Source organism: Oryx dammah, unplaced genomic scaffold (assembly GCF_014754425.2).
Source record: "Oryx dammah isolate SB20612 unplaced genomic scaffold, SCBI_Odam_1.1 HiC_scaffold_18, whole genome shotgun sequence".
In the NCBI taxonomy this organism is placed as follows: Eukaryota; Metazoa; Chordata; class Mammalia; order Artiodactyla; family Bovidae; genus Oryx; species Oryx dammah.
The window spans coordinates 112,586,751-112,605,225 of record NW_024070202.1 but is presented as its reverse complement, the minus strand read 5'-3'; the positions used below and the strand labels follow the sequence as shown (position 1 = coordinate 112,605,225).

The window sequence follows — 18,475 nt, the reverse complement described above, 5'->3', positions numbered from 1 at the left end:
TCTTGACTTCCTACTTTGGCATTCCAGTCCCCTATAATGAAAAGGACATCTTTTCTGGGTGTTAGTTCTACAAAGTCTTGTAGGTCTTCATAGAACCGTTCAACTTCAGCTTCTTCAGCATTACTGGTTGGGGCATAGACTTGGATTACCATGATAGTGAATGGTTTGCCTTGGAAAAGAACAGAGATCATTCTGTCATTTTTGAGATTGCATCCAAGTACTGCATTTTGGACTCTTTTGTTGACCATGATGGCTACTCCATATCTTCTGAGGGATTCCTGCCCACAGTAGTAGATATAATGGTCATCTGAGTTAAATTCACCCATTCCAGTCCATTTTAGTTCGCTGATTCCTAGAATGTCGACGTTCACTCTTGCCATCTCTTCTTCATCTTGCCATTACTTTGCCGACTAAGGTCCGTCTAGTCAAGGCTATGGTTTTTCCAGTGGTCATGTATGGATGTGAGAGTTGGACTGTTGAAGAAGGCTGAGCACCAAAGAATTGATGCTTTTGAAATGTGGTGTTGGAGAAGACTCTTGAGAGTCCCTTGGACTGCAAGGAGATTCAACCAGTCCATTCTGAAGGAGATCAGCCCTGGGATTTCTTTGGAAGGAATGATGCTAAAGCTGAAACTCCAGTACTTTGGCCACCTCATGTGAAGAGTTGACTCATTGGAAAAGATTCTGATGCTGGGAGGGATTGGGGGCAGGAGGAGAAGGGGGACGACAGAGGATGAGATGGCTGGATGGCATCACTGACTCGATGGAGTCAGTGAGTCTCAGTGAACTCCAGGAGTTGGTGATGGACAGGGAGACCTGGCGTGCTGCAATTCATGGGGTCGCAAAGAGTCGGACACGACTGACTGAGCAACTGAACTGAACTGAACTGAACTGGCTCTCTCAACCTTACCAGAGGGCTGGGCATGATAAGGAATGTGAAACCTCCAAGAAATTTGGTTTGTGCAATATTTTGGGTGATTTGGGATGTGATCTCAGGCTCATTGTCAGATTGGAGGGAGGAAGGCATTCTAAACATAGAGAAGGTTTCAGTGAGAATAAGGCGAGCCACAGTAGGGGCTCGTTTGTTAGTAGTCAGGAAAGCTTCAATCCATCCAGAAAGTGTATCTCCAAAGACTAGATGGAATTTAATCCATTTACGGGTGGAATGTGGGTGAAATCTAGTTTCCAGTCTTGTGCCCAAAGATGCCTGTGAATTTGGTGAGTGGGGAAAGGAGGGGGTGAATGTTAGAATTAGGATTTGCCCATTGACAAATGGTACAAGTTTGGGCGAGATTATTTAAATAAGTTGCATCATCCTTGGTCAGCTCAATAAAGTTCTGAAGGAAAGTCTTAAGTACTTTTGTAGGGGGTTGGAAAGGGAATGTAAATATGAGAGTAATGTGTGGATGTTAGGCTCATCAATTTGGGCTATAGTAAAGACAGGACTAACAGAAGCAGCCTGAGGCTTTGCTTCATGATCTTCTCTATTGTTATAAAAGGAGATAGGACCGTGTCACTGATGTCCCTGGCAATGTATTACAGCGTCTTGTTTTGGGAGCTGAGCCATATGGAGGAGTTCAGAAATAAAAGAAGCACTGAGAATAGGTGTGCCCTTTTGAGTTAGGAATCCCCTTTCCCTCCAAATTATAATACTGGAATGTAGTTTGTTATAGACATATTTGGAATCAGTATAAATGTTTACCTTTTGGTCTTTGCCTAAGGTCAAGGCTTGTGTATGAGCTGTCAGTTCAGCATGCTGTGAGGATGTGTTAGCTGGGAGTGTGGCTGACTTGGGTTTCAGCTCAGTTTAGTTCAGGGGTCCCACTCTTTGCGACCCCATGAATCGCACCATGCCAGGCTCCCTATCCATCACCAACTCCTGGAGTTTACCCAAACTTATGTCCATCGAGTCGGTGATGCCATCAAGCGATCTCATCCTCTGTTGTCCCCTTCTCCTCCTGCCGCCAATCCCTCCCAGCATCAGGGTCTTTTCCAATAAGTCAACTCTCCCCAAGAGGTGGCCAAAATATTGAAGTTTCAGCTTCAGCATCAGTCCTTCCAAAGTACACCCAGGGCTAATCTCCTTTAGGATGGACTGGTTGGATCTCCTTGCAGTCCAAGGGACTCTTCTCCAACACCACAGTTCAAAAGCATCAATTCTTCAGCACTCAGCTTTCTTCACAGTCCAACTCTCACATCCTTACATGACCACAGGAAAAACCATAGCCTTGACTAGATGGACCTGTGTAGGCAAAGTAATGTTTCTGCTTTGTAATATGCTGTCTAGGTTGGTCATATCTTTCCTTCCAAGGAGTAAGTATCTTTTAATTTCATGGTGGCAATAACCATCTGCAGTGATTTTGGAGCCCCCCAAAATTAAGTCAGCCACTGTTTCCACTGTTTCCCCATATATTTGTCATGAAGTGATGGGACCGGATACCATGATCTTAGATTTCTGAATGTTGAGCTTTAAGCCAACTTTTTAACTCCCCTCTTTCACTTTCATCAAGAGGCTCTTTAGTTCCTCTTCACTTTCTGCCATAAGGGTGGTGTCATCTGCATATCTGAGGTTATTGATATTTATCCCGGCAATCTTGATTCCAGCTTGTACTGCATATAACTTAAATAAGCAGGGTGACAATATATAGCCTTGATGTACTCCTTTTCCTATTTGGAACCAGTCTATTGTTCCATGTCCAGTTCTGACTGTTGCTTCCTGACCTGCATCACATTTCTCAAGAGGCAGGTCAGGTGGTCTGGTATTCCCATCTCTTTCAGAATTTTCCACAGTATATTTTGATCCACACAGTCAAAGGCTTTGACATAGTCAATAAAGCAGAAATAGATGTTTTCCTGGAACTATCTTACTTTATTGATGATCTAGCAGATGTTGGCAATTTGATCTCTGGTTTCTCTGCCTTTTCTAAAACCAGCTTGAACATCTTCAACCAGCTTGAAGTTCACAGTTCAAATATTGTTGAAGCCTGGCTTGGAGAATTTTGAGCATTACCTTACTAGTGTGTGAGATGAGTGCAATTGTGCGGTAGTTTGAGCATTCTTTGGCATTGCCTTTTTTGGGGAGTGTTTCCTTAATTTCACCTTTTAATAATTCTTTGTTAGTGTATAGAAATGCAACAGATTTCTGTGTATTAATTTTGTATTCTGCTCTTCACTGACCTCCCTGATGAGCTCTAGTAGGTTTCTTTAGGATTTTCTATATATAGTATCAAGTCATTTGCAAACAGTGACAGTTTCTTCTCCCTTTCTGATATGGATTCCTTTTATTTCTTTTCTTTTCTGATTATCGTGGCTAGGACTTCCAAAACTATGTTCAGTCAAAGTGGCAAGAGTGGGCATTATCAACTTGCTCCTGATCCTAGACTGAGTACTTTCAGCTTTTCACTGTTGAGTATGATGTTTGCTATGGGTTTGTCATTGTTGTTATTTAGTCACTAAGTCATGTCCAACTCTTTTGGGACCACATAGACTGTAGCTGCCTGGTTCTTCTGTCAGTGGGACTTCCTAGGCAAGAATACTGGAGTGGTTAGCCATTCCCTTCTCCAAAGGATCTTCCCCACCCAGAGATTGAACACACGTCTTGCATCGGCTTTTAGTCTCTTTCCCACTGAGCCACCAGGGAAGCCCATGGGTTTGTCATGCTGCAGCTAAGTCATTTCAGTCACGTCCGACTCTGTGTGACTCCATAGATGGCAGCCCCCCTGGCTCCCCCGTCCCTGGGATTCTCCAGGCAAGAACACTGAAGTGGCTTGCCATTTCCTTCTCCAATACATGAAAGTGAAAAGTGAAAGTGAAGTCACTCAGTCACGTCCGACTCTGTGTGACTCCATAGATGGCAGCCCCCCTGGCTCCTCCATCCATGGGATTTTCCAGGCAAGAGTACTGGAGTGGGGTGCCATCACCTTCTCCAATGGGTTTGTCATATATGGCCTTTATTGTGTTGATGTATGTTCCCTTTATGTCCCCTTTCTGGAGATTTTTTATTATAAATGGAGGCTGAATTTTATCAAAAACTTTATATATATATATATATAGATAGATAGATAGATAAATAGATTATGATTGATTTTTTTTATTCTTCAATTTGTTAACATGGTATAAAACACTGATTATTTTGCAAAAATCGACAAATCTTCATATCCCTAGGATAAATCCCACTTGATCACGGTATATGACCCTTTTAACATATTATTAGATTTGGTTTGCTAATTTTTAAAATTTTACTATTCATAAGACTTAAGGGAAAGAGCAAATATTGGCTTCAAACAATGAACAAAAGGCAAATACAAACAGCAGTTAACATTTATGAATTTCTAGATGTAAGTTCTAAAAGGATGTCAACACTCAGGACACTATGACATGTAATCATGATGTAAATCACCTCAAAAACAGAAATCTTGTTCATGAGAAATGCTTTCTTTTAATAACAGAGAGACATTTTTCATGATGGGCAGAGCTCTCCCAAAAGAAAAGCAACACTTGCAATTTATGGAGCAAACAAGAAAGATATTTTATGTGTCCTACTCCTTAATCAGCTATACTTCAATACTAAATATAAAAATATTTTTTAAAGTCTCCCACTCCAATAGATGCTCTACTCATAAGTTTTGCTTTTCATAAATACTTTAATTTTTTAGAATGTTGTTGTTGTTCAGTGGCTAAGTGGTGTCCGACCCTTTGCAACCCTATGTACTGCAGCATGCCAGGCTTCCCTGTCCATCACCAACTACCACAGCTTGCTCAAACTCATGACCATCAAGTTTGTGATGGCATCCAACCATCTCATCCTCTCTCTTCCCCTTCTCCTCCTGCTTTCAACCTTTCCCAGCATTAGTGTCTTTCTCAGTGAGTTAGCTCTTTGCATCAGGTGACCAAAGTATTGGAACTTAAGTCTCAGTATCAATCCCTCTCATGACTATTCAGAATTGATTTCCTTGAGGATTTACATGTTTGATCTCCTTGTAGTCCAAGGAACTCTTAACAGTCTTCTCTAACACTACAGTTCAAAAACATTAGTTCTTTGGCACTCAGCCTTCTTTATGGTGCAACTCTCACATGCATACATGACTATGGGAAAACCAGTAGTCATTTGAGAATGTAGGAGTGGGTTAAAAATTATTTTGCATTTTTGCTATTTTTATCTCATTTGTCTAAAATAATATACTATTCATTTTTGCATAAACTAGTTTCCTAGTCCTAACTTTGGAAAATCATTTATTTTATTCATCCATAAAAGTCCAGATACAGAACTTTAAGCTTTCAAAGTTGGACATACTTGCTTCTGAAAAGAAAATATTGTTATGCCACAACATGTTATTAGCTATCATAAATAATTCAACCACAGAATCTGGGTTGTATGAATGTGATGCTTCTAAAACTTTTTACATAATAGTTTTAGATGATCGAAATAGCCTGCAATGCAGGAGACCTGAGTTCAATCCCTGGGCTGGGAAGACATCCTAGAGAAGGGCATGGCAACCCACTCCAGTATTCTTGCCTAGAGAATCCCATGGACAGAGGAGCCTGGTGGGCTACAGTCCATGGGGTCACAAAGAGTCAGACACAACTTTTGCATGACACAACAAAGTCATACTATGTCTGTATGGTCAGAAGGAAAACTTACTAGCAGAGCTTTAGGACTGCTGCAATCTGAACACTCAGATTTGTGGGATTCTGTAGAAAAAATACAAGAAAAAATGGAGGAAATGAATTTATATGACAACTTAGATGATGAAGAAGAGAAACAATCAATAAAAATGAAAAATAAAGGTCACAAGAATGATAGAAGTCAAGAACAGATCTTTCTTGGTCGACCAACTGCACCTTTGGGGGAGCCCCTGCTTTCAATCCTGAAACCCCTTGGGATGATGGATTTGCTTTTAAACCACAGATAACTGTGCCTAATAAAATGACACCTTTACAAAAGGGAGTTCTATGGCACAATTGCAGGGGGGAAAAGATGCTGTTTCTTCCTGTGGTTGTAACTCAAATCCCACCAGATCCTCAATTCTCACAAGGAGGAATTCACTATGATTATAATGCCATACCTTTAAAAACCATAAAGGAGATGAAACAGGCATGTACCCAATATGGAACCAATCCTCCTTATACCATGGAACTAATTTAGGTACTTTCACAAGCTGACCGGTTAATTCCTTATGATTGGAAAATGATAGCCAGAACTTGGTATCCACCTCAGAAGTTTTACAGTTTAGGTCCTGGTGGCAAGATGAGGCAAATCAAGAAGCTCACATAAATGTGACAGCCAACCTTCCAGCTGATAGAACACTTGACCAATTAATGGGTAGTGGGACACATTTTGGACTTCAAGCTCAGTTACAATTTTATCATCAATTACTCACTCAAGTGAGAATGATATGTTTAAAAGCCTGGGAGAGAATAAATCCACCTGGACAAGCCTCAACTTCATTTACCCAAATTAAACAATCAAATGGGGAAACTTATGTAGATTTCATTGCCAGGCTAAGTCAAAATTTAAATAACACAGTCTCACAACCTGGGTTGAGAGATTTGCTAATGCAAGTTCTTGCTTATGACAGTGCCAACTCAGGATGTAAAATAGGTGATTCAGCCTCTCAAAGCACAAGGTGCCCCTCCAGAAGAATATCTTAAAGTTTGCCAGGATATTTGGTCAGAACCATATAAAATGCAAATTCTGGCTCAAGCATTATCTAAAGCTCATAAAAAGACAGATATGAGATGTCACCAATGTGGAAAATTAGGACACTTTAAAATAGACTGTAAAGGAAGATGAAGGGAGTCAGCTGACAAGTTATACTATTGGCTCTGATGCCACTCCTATTTGTATTGGTCTTGGAAGTATATGTCTTAAAACAGGATATCAGAAATGGCTGTCAGTTGTCAAAGAATCAAATGAGGATAAGACTTCCCTCTTTCTGTTAACTGTTCTTATGTTTTTAGGAAAAAAGGAACCTTCCAGCATGATGAGTCCACCTGACCTTCTTGATTGTGTTGCTGAAATTAGCCATGGTATTGAAAATTGGTTAAGGTGGAAGTTATGTAAAGGATCAGGAGGCCACTTATTATTAAATGTTGCAGAAGCCTCCGTTATCGATTGGGGACCCTGAGGATTCCCTAAACTTATAGAATCTAAACTGTCTTTCCCATGGGTATAGAATGATAAGGCGATTAGTACTTACGGTAGTCAACCCTTCATATGGCATGGGGTAGGATTAGCTTCCCCTGTGCCTCGTATAGATCATTACCCTATTCATGATGAAATATGGAAAATGCCCATAGCATTGAAAGAACTAATGGCTTGGAATGGACAATATACTGTATATATTTTAAATGACCCAAAATCTACTTTTAATTTTACAAAAACCTCTACCCACACTATTCAGACTTGTAAGAATTCCTTTTGTTTTCATGATCAGACCAGCAAAATATGATCCCAATTTGGGATTAGTAACATGTATTAACTGTTTATTTTATACATGTATAAATAATACCATTCCTTTTGGTGAAAGTTGGCAGAGTATTTACATTCTTAAAGCAAGAATGATTCCAGTTGAATGGGTTCCAGTTGATTTACAACGACCTTGACAAGAAAGCCCTACATTATATGTTATTGAAGAAATACTGAAAAATCTTAAACTTGTTAAACGTGTTTTGGGATTGCTCATTGCTGCCATCTTAGGCATTAGCGCTATTACCACTACGGCAGCCATAGCCGGAGTGGCTCTTCATAAATCTATACAAACAGTTCATTTTGTACAAGAATGGCATAAAGATGCTGATGTCCATTGGACCACTCAACAAAAAACTGATGCAAAGTTGGCCTCCCAAGTGGCTGACATTCAACAATCTGTTATTTTATTAGGAGATCAATTAGTCAGTTAACAAAAACAGGTGAGACAAAGATGTGATTGGAACTAAACTTCCTTTTGCACAATGGCTTTCAAAAATAAAAGACACAAGTCAATTGGAATAAAGTTAAACAACACCTATTGAACCCAGGTAATATTTCTGTATGTATTCAAGATCTACAACTAAAAGCTTTTAAAAAACACCTTGATGTAATTTCTGGATCAGATTTTTTTGATACTGTTGCTGATAATCTTCCTTCTCCTAATCCCTTAAAACAGATCAAGATATTTGGATACTGAATTGATCCAGTTATGGGAATGCTATTAATTATGTGTTTGTGTTTCCGTCTAGTCTAGAGAAGAACTATCAAGAGACAGCAAAGCCAACAACAGCAACTAGCATTTCTCGCCATTTCTCGTCATGAGCAAAATCAAAAAAGGCGAGATGATGTAGGAGACAGGAAGAATAAAAACAAAGCAGGCCCCAGCAAGGGCCACAAGAGAAATTTATAATTATTGATCAACTGGATGGTATAAGGCATGAGACTCTTGGAACAAGTCCAGAGGTAACAGTTCATGTTCTTGAAACAAGATATGATCCCTCAGTCGGAAAACTGACCCCAGACTGTTTCCCAACTGGCGTCTCAGAGTCACATGTTTTACATGTCTGTTGGAAAATCTATAGATAAGAATATCAGTATTAGTTACTGATTTGTTATTGATTACGGGTTCCTAATTACTCCGTGGTTAATGATCATTTTGTTCTTTGGCCCTGAAGGTCACATGAGTTACAGTTTAACTCCCCGCATATTCTTTCATTCCCAGCTGATAGTATATTAAAGCTGGCTTGGATTCAGTTTCGGCACCTTCACCTTGGAGAGGTGTCAGTACCTTGATCCTATGTTTTCTCTGAATTCTTGTATCTCATTTCTCATCTTTTTGCCTATTGCACTTTCGGAAACTCTACTTGTCGAGCTGGTCTTGATAGGAAGCTGTTAGAAGGTAGGAGGAGGGAGACGCCAACCCATGTTACTATTTACCATTCAGGAGAAGCAGGGGACCAACTGATGCTTGTTCCTTACAGTAGGAGGAGAATTCAGCCATCCAGTGTCAGTGTGTAGAGAAGGTCAGTCCTCTGGTTTTATATCTGAATTTGGATAAACAGAACAACATTAAAGAATGCTGAAGACAGAGTCCACAGACTGGACTGTAGACATTAAGAAAAACCCAAATCTTATGTGCTGCTATTTCTGGTATCTTACTCCTTCTCCTAACTCCCACAACCAACATCAACTTTGTGAACAAAGCTTATTCTTTAAAATTCTGTGATTTCACCTCCCAGTTTATAAGAAGCTGTTTCCTACTCTTATTCCTAATCGACTTTCAAAAGAAAGTGTTTCACATTTGTATTTGATGCATTCCTATCAGACGACTCTGTCTTTACCAAATAGCATTTTCAGCCTGTTCTAGTTAAAAGCTGCTCTGCTAACAATTCTTCAAATGGCTTTCTCCATTGCCCAACCTTAGTAGGCAGTGATGAAAGAAAACATCTAAAATGTAATGCCATGTTTCAAGAGTAATGTGTTAATAAGGAAAAGATGAGTTTTTTTTCAAGCCAGATGCAAGCGAGACAGAAAGCTTAATCACAGAGGAGGCAAGAAACAGTGAGGTTTTCTTAATCGATTCATTTATTGAACAAATATTTTTTGAGATCCATGCTTTGTCGAATACTGTGCTTTTTCCCTAGAGTATAAGGGCGTATGCAAGACACAGCAGGTTCACCATCACAAAGCTAGCAGTCTACAAGGAAACCAAAAAAAAAAAAAATCAAAGAGTTCCCTGTCTTGGTATGTATTCTATAGAAACTCTTGGGTGTGGTTAAAACAAACTCCACACCAAACCTGTCTTCTTGGCTGATGATGTGGATGGAGAGGACCCCTGTGGAGAAATAACAAAACACTGAGGCCTCAGGGCTTAGCAGAAACCAGTTGGCCATTGGGTGGGGGTGGGAGTGCTTCAGGGAGGGAGAAGTGCTCCTCAAAGGTCTAGGAGCTGGCGGGATCTTAGAGGATTCAGGGAACACTGAGGAGGCCAGTATGAAGAAAACTTTTTGAGAGAGAGAGAGAAATTGATAGTGTAAGGCCTTTGGGACCATTCCTAGGTCTTTCAACTGTCTTAAAAATAAAAAACAAAAGCAATTCATTAGAAAATCTAAATGAGAAAAAAAACAAATATCAAAAAGACATCTGACTATGTACAGAGAGTAACATGGAAATATACATTATCACATATAAAATAGGTAACCAATAGGAATTTGCAGTGTGATTCAGGGACCTCAAAACAGGGCTCAGTAACAACCTAGAGGGACCGGATGCAGAAGGAGGTGGGAGGGATGTTCAAGTGGGAGCGAATATGGGTAAACCTATGACTGATTCGTGTTGATGTTTGGTACAAACCAACACAATGCTGTAAAGCAATTATCCTTCAATTATAAATTTTATAAAGGCATCTGGCTATTGAGTAGAGGCGGGATTGAAGATACAGTATCATCTGGGAGCCTACTGCATTGCAATCAAATGATAGCATTTGATTCACATGGAGGTGGGGAGAAAAGGATAATTTTTCATTTGGGGAACAAAACTCTATAGGATTTGGTGACAGACTATGAGTAAGTGAGGAAAGAAGTGTTTTAGAGATGACCCCAAGATTCTGCATAAGTTGTTTTATGATGCCACTTACTGAAATGCGAACCAGGCTGGGGATGGAGGTTAAGGTTTCATTTTGTCCAAATCGGTTTGAGATGCCCAAAAAATTGCTAAATGGAGAATTTGAGTGGGATAGAAATGGTTGGAACTCTGGGAAGGGTCTAGGCTGCAGACTACATATAAATGGCATTCAGAGCAATAATTCACTGGATAGAGGAGGAAAGGGCACCCAGAACCAGTGCCAAGGAAGCACCTGAAGCACTTACATCTCTGTAAAGAAAAACGACAGTCTGAAAATGAGACTGAAAGTGGAATTAAGAACTATTGAGAAATAGAGGAGAGATCGAGTAGCAAGTTTATGAAAAAAGAGAAACTGTTGTTTACAGGAGGTTGATGTTTCCAGTTTGTTCTGTATTTCCCTGACATAACATACTTCTATCTCTTTATTCCCAGGAATCCAAACCACAATGGCGGCCCAGTACCTCAGCGAACCCAGGACCAGCCACGGTGAGAGGCTGTTTGGGGAGGGCAACCAGGCTTGGGGGGAGGGCTGGGACTCTCCTGCCCTGTCATCCAGCCAACCTGTACAAGAGCAAAACGTCTTCAACCACATTTCTCAGTTTCTCTTCATTTGCTCTGCTCTCTCATTCTCTCCACCCTCTCTGCATCCTCCTTGTGATGTAGCTTAACAGCGAGCAGGAGAGTTCCAATACCCTGACTGCTCCCGGGCTTGATGAGGTTTCTTCTTTGCTACATTCTACTGGGTGGGCACACTGGATCAGGTGTTTTGGCCTCCCAAATGGTTTCTCTACCCCTCTATTCAGCCCGAGAGAACTGGGAAGGAGGAACGTGGGGGTGATCAATGCCTCATTCAGGCCCCTAATTTCCCTGATCCCAGTGGCCTCACTCTAAGCAACACACTCAACAGAATGATCACTCTGTTTCTCGTACAACCCTCCCTCTACCCCTTTATCCTAGGAATAGATTCTCTATCATTTGAACTTTTGCTGGTTCAGCAAATCACCCCACAATTTAGGAACCTAAAACAGCAACCATTTAGTTGGCTATTAATTTTGAGGGTCACTCACTTGGGCCATGCTTGGGTCTGGACCAACCTGGCTAATCTCAGACAGATTGACTCATGTGTGTGCTCAGCTGGTGGTTCAGGATGCAACACAATAATCTTGGATAGCCTCACAGACATGTCTGGTGGTCAGCAAGCTCTGGGTTGGCCAGACAGACAGGGATATCAGGGTCTTGTGCCCCTCGTCAAGCAGGCTAGTCCAGGGCAGGTGTAGGGTTCCAGAAATCAGAAAGGGAAGGCAAAGAACAACATGTCAGAGCTTTTGGATTCTCTGCTTAACCATGTTTTCATGATCCTATGATCCAAAGCAAGTCACATGGCCCAGTCAGACTGAAGGGTTAGAGAAACAGACTCAGCATCCTGATGAGAGGAGCTGAGAATCCACCTTCCCAAGAGGCATGAGTGCAGAGATGGACTCCTTCGTGGCTATGGCTGCCATCTTCAGAGGTTGCCATCCATTCGTTATTAGCATTGGCCAATGGTTGTGGTGTTGGTACTGGCCTTGTTGCCTTTTACTGCAGGGCCATGATTTTCTTCCACCCTCTCTCTAAGGCCAACCAATGCCCTGGGATCTTGTGGTGCTAACTAAAGAGTAGTATGAGCTCCCACCCCCATTTTCTTTACATAATCTTGCATGCATGGACACTGTCATTTCAGTCATGGCTGACTCGTTGCAACCCTATGGACCATAGCCCACTAGCCTCCTCTGTTGATGGGATTCTCCAGGCAAGAATACTGGAGTGGGTAACCATGACCTCCTCCAGGGGATCTTCCCAAACCTGGGACCCAACCAGCATCTCCCATGTCTCCTGTATTGGCAGGTGGGTTCTTTACCTCTAGCTCCATCTGGGAAGCTCTTAGATAATCTTGATCATCCCATATCTAGTATTCTCAGTGTCAGGAAATTTACTTCTTTAATTCCTGAATTTTGGTTCTCAATAGAAGGAAACTCTGCTTTATGTATTCAGGGATCAGCAAAAACTTGACCAGAAAGTGTGTGGGAGATGGGGGTTAACTACAGATTTTGTGGACGTCACAGGATGGATTTCTACAAGTTCCCTCTTCTCTTCAATTGAAATTTTTTCAAGGTTAGCCCACATCACAGAATAGACTGAAAGGGACAAAGCAGAAGTGGAGACACCTGAAGGGAGACTGCTGAGGCAGGGGTGGTGATGGAATCTGGACTGGAATGATGATCTTCAAAACAGAGACAGGTGAACAGATTTGGAGCCAGGAGAATATGCTGATGGGCTGGGTCTGGAAAGTGGGGGAAAGAGGAGAGTCAAGGGCGACTCCTAGCATTCCAGTATGAGGACCTGGGTGAATGATGATGGCTCTGAAAATAACCTGGAGTTGGTAACAGTGTCAATGATGTTGTACATGGGATAATGTAAGCATTGTCACAAAGCAGAAATGGGTAGATATAACAGGATACCTCATACAGGAGTCAGACCCTTAAGTTCAAGGGCCAGCTGGCAAGGTATGCCGTCTTGGAAAAACAGGCTTTCACTTGTGATTGTCAATTGCCTTCCCTCTGAACTTGGGTCTATGCCTGACAAATCCAGGGGACTTTGACTTTATAGACACATTGCAGAGATATGCAGAGACTTCTAAATACCAGCACAGAAAGAGCTGGTAGATGATTTTATGTTTAAATTCAGGTTTCACTTGCTGTGCTCTACTGCTCTGATATTAACTTTCAACTTTCCTAGGAAGTCAAATATGCATAGTCAATTTTATGTTATCTCCTATCTTATGAAGAACAGCTACTGGTACCAACTCAGCGTCCTCTTCTTAATCACATTGTTTCCTCCTCTATGAGCTGTTTGCTTCCACAAGGTCAGAGTAAGAAGCTGAAAGGGATCCTGAAAAATATCTGTTGTTATTGTTGTTCAGTTGCTAATTTGTGCCCATGGACTGCAGCTTGCCAGGTTCCTCTGTACCACGGGCCAGCCCGGGTTGGATCCAGGGTATCCGAAGCGTGGACGGTGAGGTGAGAGAGATTTATTTATTTAGAGATATAGAAGGAGATTAAGGATTTATTTAGAGATATAGAGAGAGATAAAGAAAGAATATTGCAGTTAAGAAAATAGAGGAGAGAAAGAGGCTGATATTCCTTGGTTTATGCAGAAAGCCAATAAAATCTCAGACAAGAGACTTGCTCTGTCCATGTAGGCCACAGGCACCTGCTTGAATAGCGGAGGGTGCCCAGCCTTGGGCTCCCTCTTGCGTGGGTCTTAGAAGCCTGGGCAGGAAAGTGAACTCAGAGGGCCTCTATGCCCCAGGGAGTCAGCCTGAAAAGAAAATAAAGAAACAAAGAAAGACACGGGGAGACCAAGCTTCAGTAAGCGAGGCCCAAAACTATATTTTTACAGGGAGCTTATATACCTTAAGCCGTACATAGAGAATAATGGAAAATGCAAAGTCATGCAGGGTCAGCAGCCCTGACCCTTATCGAGACCAGGCTTTCTCTCTGCATACCTATCTGTATACACAGGTGATTTACTTAGGTGATTTACGTCATCTTCTTGCCAGGAGGTCTGTTAGCATTTTATTCCCCTTTTCTGATAAGGGTCCGTCAACCAAAAAATGTATTTGCCCTAAAAAGTGTTGTGCTCTCCAAAGTCTGGTGCCACTCTCAGAAAGCACTAAATAAATTTACATTCTTACATAGCAAGTATACAATGATTTATAACAAAGAAAGAGGAGTACAATGATTTATAACAAAGAGAAAATTCATTAACTCAAAAGTCTAGTATTACTAACATCAAAAGTACTATATTCCTATTTCTGCATCCCAATTACATTGACTAATATCCTCCCAAGTGCCTAAAAGATAAAGGATGTGGAGGCCTGGTGGCAATCATTAACTCAACAATGAAACCCTTCACCAATATAATTCTTAGCTCTTTAAAAAGACTCTATATTTTTTAAGATGTTTTAAGCTTCTCATGCTTCTCACAGTTGGGAGGCTGTAAACAATCACACGTGTTGTTGTAAAAGATCAGGTAAACCTGTCAGGCAAGTTAGTGAGCCATCAGAGGGGTTTGAGGTGAGACACTCCTTTTATATGCAGGATACTAACTGGAGCTATAAGTTAACTTTTTCCAGAGAAAGGTGGTCGGGGATAGCCCCCTGTTAATGTCAGAGGAGTTGCTGAAAGTAATGAAATAATAAAACAGACAGATTCTGGTTTTAGGGCAGCCCCTCGAGATCTGACTCACCTTGCCAGCCAGGCATCTCTGCATGACCTTGTCATAGGTGGGATCTCCCGTGCTGGCTCCCAGCACCTCTGTCCTCCACTCCCTCCTGGAGTTTGCTCAAATTCATGTCCATTGATTTGGTGATGCTGTCTAGCCATTTTATCCTCTGCCACCCCCTTCTCCTTTTGCCTTCAATCTTTCCCAGCATCAGAATCTTTTCCAGTGAGTCTGCTCTTTGCATCAGGTGGCCAAAGTATTGGAGCTTCAGCTTCAGCATCAGTCCTTCCAATGAATATTCAGGGTTGAATATTTTATTCAGTGGGCAGAAACCTTGCAGGGGAGACAGTTGAAGTTCATTCTAACACTGGGTCTTCTGTTTCCTGATGTTCCAGGGCTTGCAAACCCCAGAGATTCCCAGCTGAGACTTGTTTTAGTGGGTAAGACTGGGGCAGGAAAAAGTGCAACAGGAAACAGCGTCCTCAGAGAAAGTGTTTGCATCCAGCTTTTCGGCTGTATCCATCACCAAGCACTGTGAGAAAGGAAGCAGCACCTGGAAGGGGAGAGAAGTTGTCATCGTGGACACACCTGGCCTCTTTGACTCAGAGGCCTCAGATGCTGAGTCTCTCAAGGAGATTACCCGCTGCATGGTGCTGACCTCTCGGGGCCTCACGGTCTGCTCCTGTTCATCCCACTGGGCTGTTACAGGCCTGAAGGCCAGAAAGCTACCCAGAAGATCCTGACGATGTTTGGAGCGAGAGCTAGGGGACACATGATTGTCTTATTCACCCAGAAAGATGATTTAGAAGGCATGGATTTCTGTGGATACATGAAGCAAGCTCCTACAGCCATCTGAGAGCTGATTCGCCAGTTCAGAGATCGCTACTGTGTTGTCAACAACAAGGCCACAGGAGCTGAGCAGGAGAACCAGAGGGAGCAGCTGCTGGCCCTGGTCCAGGATGTGGTGGACAAGTGCAAGGGGAGATACTACATGAATAACCTGTATCAGAAGACTGAGGAGGAGATTCAGAGAGAAACCCAAGTGTTACAAGAAAATTACAGAGCAGAGTTCGAGAGAGAGAAAGCTCAGATAATACAGAAGTTCAAAGAGGAAATTAGAAAGTTGAAGGATGAACTAGAACAACAAAAGCAGAAGGTGAAAATGGAAAGGCAATTGGCAGAAAAGGAGGCTCACTGTGTTTTAAGGCAGAAACAGCCAGAGATGATGTATTGAGTCAGAGTAAGATACTTGAAAGTATCCTTAATGTGTTCCGGGTTTTTACCTCTCTGTTTAAGAATTAAAGCTCATGAAGATCTGTCTATATTTCCTGCATATTTTTAGGGGGTCTTGCCTCATGTAACTAAGAACATTCTCCTTTACTTCTGAGACTTTCAGGGCTAAGGAGAGTAAAGTTCACTATTGATAATTGGTATATGTTTGCTTTAACAGGGAAGGGATAAATTCTCAACTTGTGAAACTCCAATGGAGAAAGTATTGATTTTCCCTAATTTGTGAATTCTTTCTCAGAGACACCAAGACAGGGAATGCAGGGGACCAAAGAAGATGACCCCGAGCTTTATCTATTTTTCCCTAGAAAAGATTTTTCCTCTAGATCCTTTCTAGATTTGTGGGTGATGTTCTCCCACAGCTTTTTCTCACTTATTTTGTCTAGATGGCACTGATCATCTTACCCTTATAGTTTATTTGAAAGATAAATTCTTTCCATTAGTTACTTACAGAAGGAGATACTGATAGAAATCTTTTTAGATGAATGGAAATTTGTTCACTTATAATTTTACTGAAGGCCTCAAATTGTTCCTTATCAACTGACCATTATGAACAAAGAGTTCCCTGGCAAATTGGTCTTTCAGAACTCAACTACCTGAAATGCCAAAAGTCCCAAAAGATATTCAACAGATAAGGGAATAATGCTTGCTGTATTCAGAAGTATCTGTAGGAAATCTTTGATTTACAACAACCAGTTTGCTGAATAACCAGTTTTCTCCTTTTCCTGTGAAACTAACAGCTGCCCCATGCAGATGAATTGTTTGCTTATTGTTATTTTAATAAAACTTTTCTGTTCTCTCATATTTGTGCAAATTGGAGTGTTTTTTTTCTCGGAAAGCACCGCTACTCCTTCTAAGAACACAGAGATGAATTTCAGTTTTTTGTAAAGTTCAAGATGATTTTGGTGTAGACTTGGTCCACCCTCCAGACATCTCCCCTTCCCTTTTTCTGTCAGAATGTTTGAGCCATATTCTTAACCCTTCTGTCAGTCAAAGTCTACATTCTCATTGGATTCATCCATATGTATTGGTAGTAAGTATGTGTAACTGAGGTTACACAAAATTATATAATGTATATAATATATATTATAATATATATAATAAATTATATATATTTAAATATATATATTATATATATTATATATATTATATAATTATAATATATTATACATATAATATATACACTCATAAATAATATATATATTATAATATTTTCAATTTTCCATGCTGGATTTACAAAAAGCAGAGGAACCAGATATCAAATTACCAACATCTGATGGATCATAGAGAAAGCAAGGGAATTCAAGAAAAACATCTAATTCTGTTTCATTGACTATGGTAAAGCCTTTGACTTTTTGGATCACAACAAACTGTGATTTCAAGAGATGGGAATACCAGACATCCTCACCCATCTCCTGAGAAATCTGTTTGTGGGACAAGAGGCAGAAGTTAGAACCCTGCATGGAAAAACAGACTGGTTCAAAATTGGGAGTCTAGTACGACAAGGCTGTATATTGTCACCCTGTGTACTTAACTTATATGCAGAGAACATCATGAGAAATGCAGGGCTGGATGAAGCACAGGCTGGAATCAAGATGACCAGGAAAATATCAATCACCTCAGATATGCAGATGATGTCACCCTTTTGCCAGAAATTGAAGAGGAACAAAAGAGTCTCTTGATGCGGGTAAAAGAGGAGAGTGAAAAAGCTGGCTTAAAACTCAACATTCAAAAAACAAAGATCATGGCATCTGGTTCCATTACTTCATTGCAAGCAGAAAGGGAAAAGTAGAAAGAGTGACAGATTTTCTTTTCTTGGGCTCCAAAATTACTGTGGATGATGACTGCAGCCATGAAATTAAAAGATGCTTGTTCCATGGACGGAAAGGTATGAGAACTCTAGACAGTGTATTAAACAGCAAATATATCACTTTGCCAGCAAAAGTCTGTAGAGAGAAAGCTATGGGTTTTCCAGTAGTCATGTATGGATGTGAGAGTTGGAAGGCTGATCACCGAAGAATTGATGCTTTTAAACTGTGGTGTTGGAGAAGACTCTTGAGAGACCCTTGGGCTACACAGAGATCACATCAGTCAAACCTAAAGGAAAACAGCCTAAATATACTTTGGAAGGACTGATACTAAAACTGAAGGTTCAATACTTTGGCTACCTGTTGCGAAGAAAAGACCCTGATGCTGGGAAAGATTGAAGGCAGGAGGACAAGGGAACAAAAAAGAATGAGATGGTTGGATGGCATCACTCAGTCAATGGACATGAGTTTGAGCAAGCTCTGGGAGAAGGTGAAGGACAGGGAAGCCTGGCATCCTGCAGTCC

At 41.1% G+C, this 18,475-nt stretch overlaps 1 protein-coding gene, 1 long non-coding RNA gene and 1 pseudogene across 2 annotated transcripts in view; 2 read left to right on the top strand and 1 right to left on the bottom strand.

Annotated features, from left to right (window-relative positions):
- LOC120877906 (GTPase IMAP family member 1-like) overlaps positions 1 to 18,475 on the bottom strand; it is a 597,608-nt gene that overhangs the window by 560,281 nt on the left and 18,852 nt on the right. The window lies entirely within an intron of this gene.
- On the top strand, positions 8,712 to 9,939 carry LOC120877936. Its single transcript, XR_005724420.1, has 2 exons — positions 8,712 to 8,993; positions 9,615 to 9,939. It is a non-coding gene; the product is annotated as an uncharacterized LOC120877936 (long non-coding RNA).
- LOC120877905 lies at positions 11,031 to 16,283 on the top strand (annotated as a pseudogene).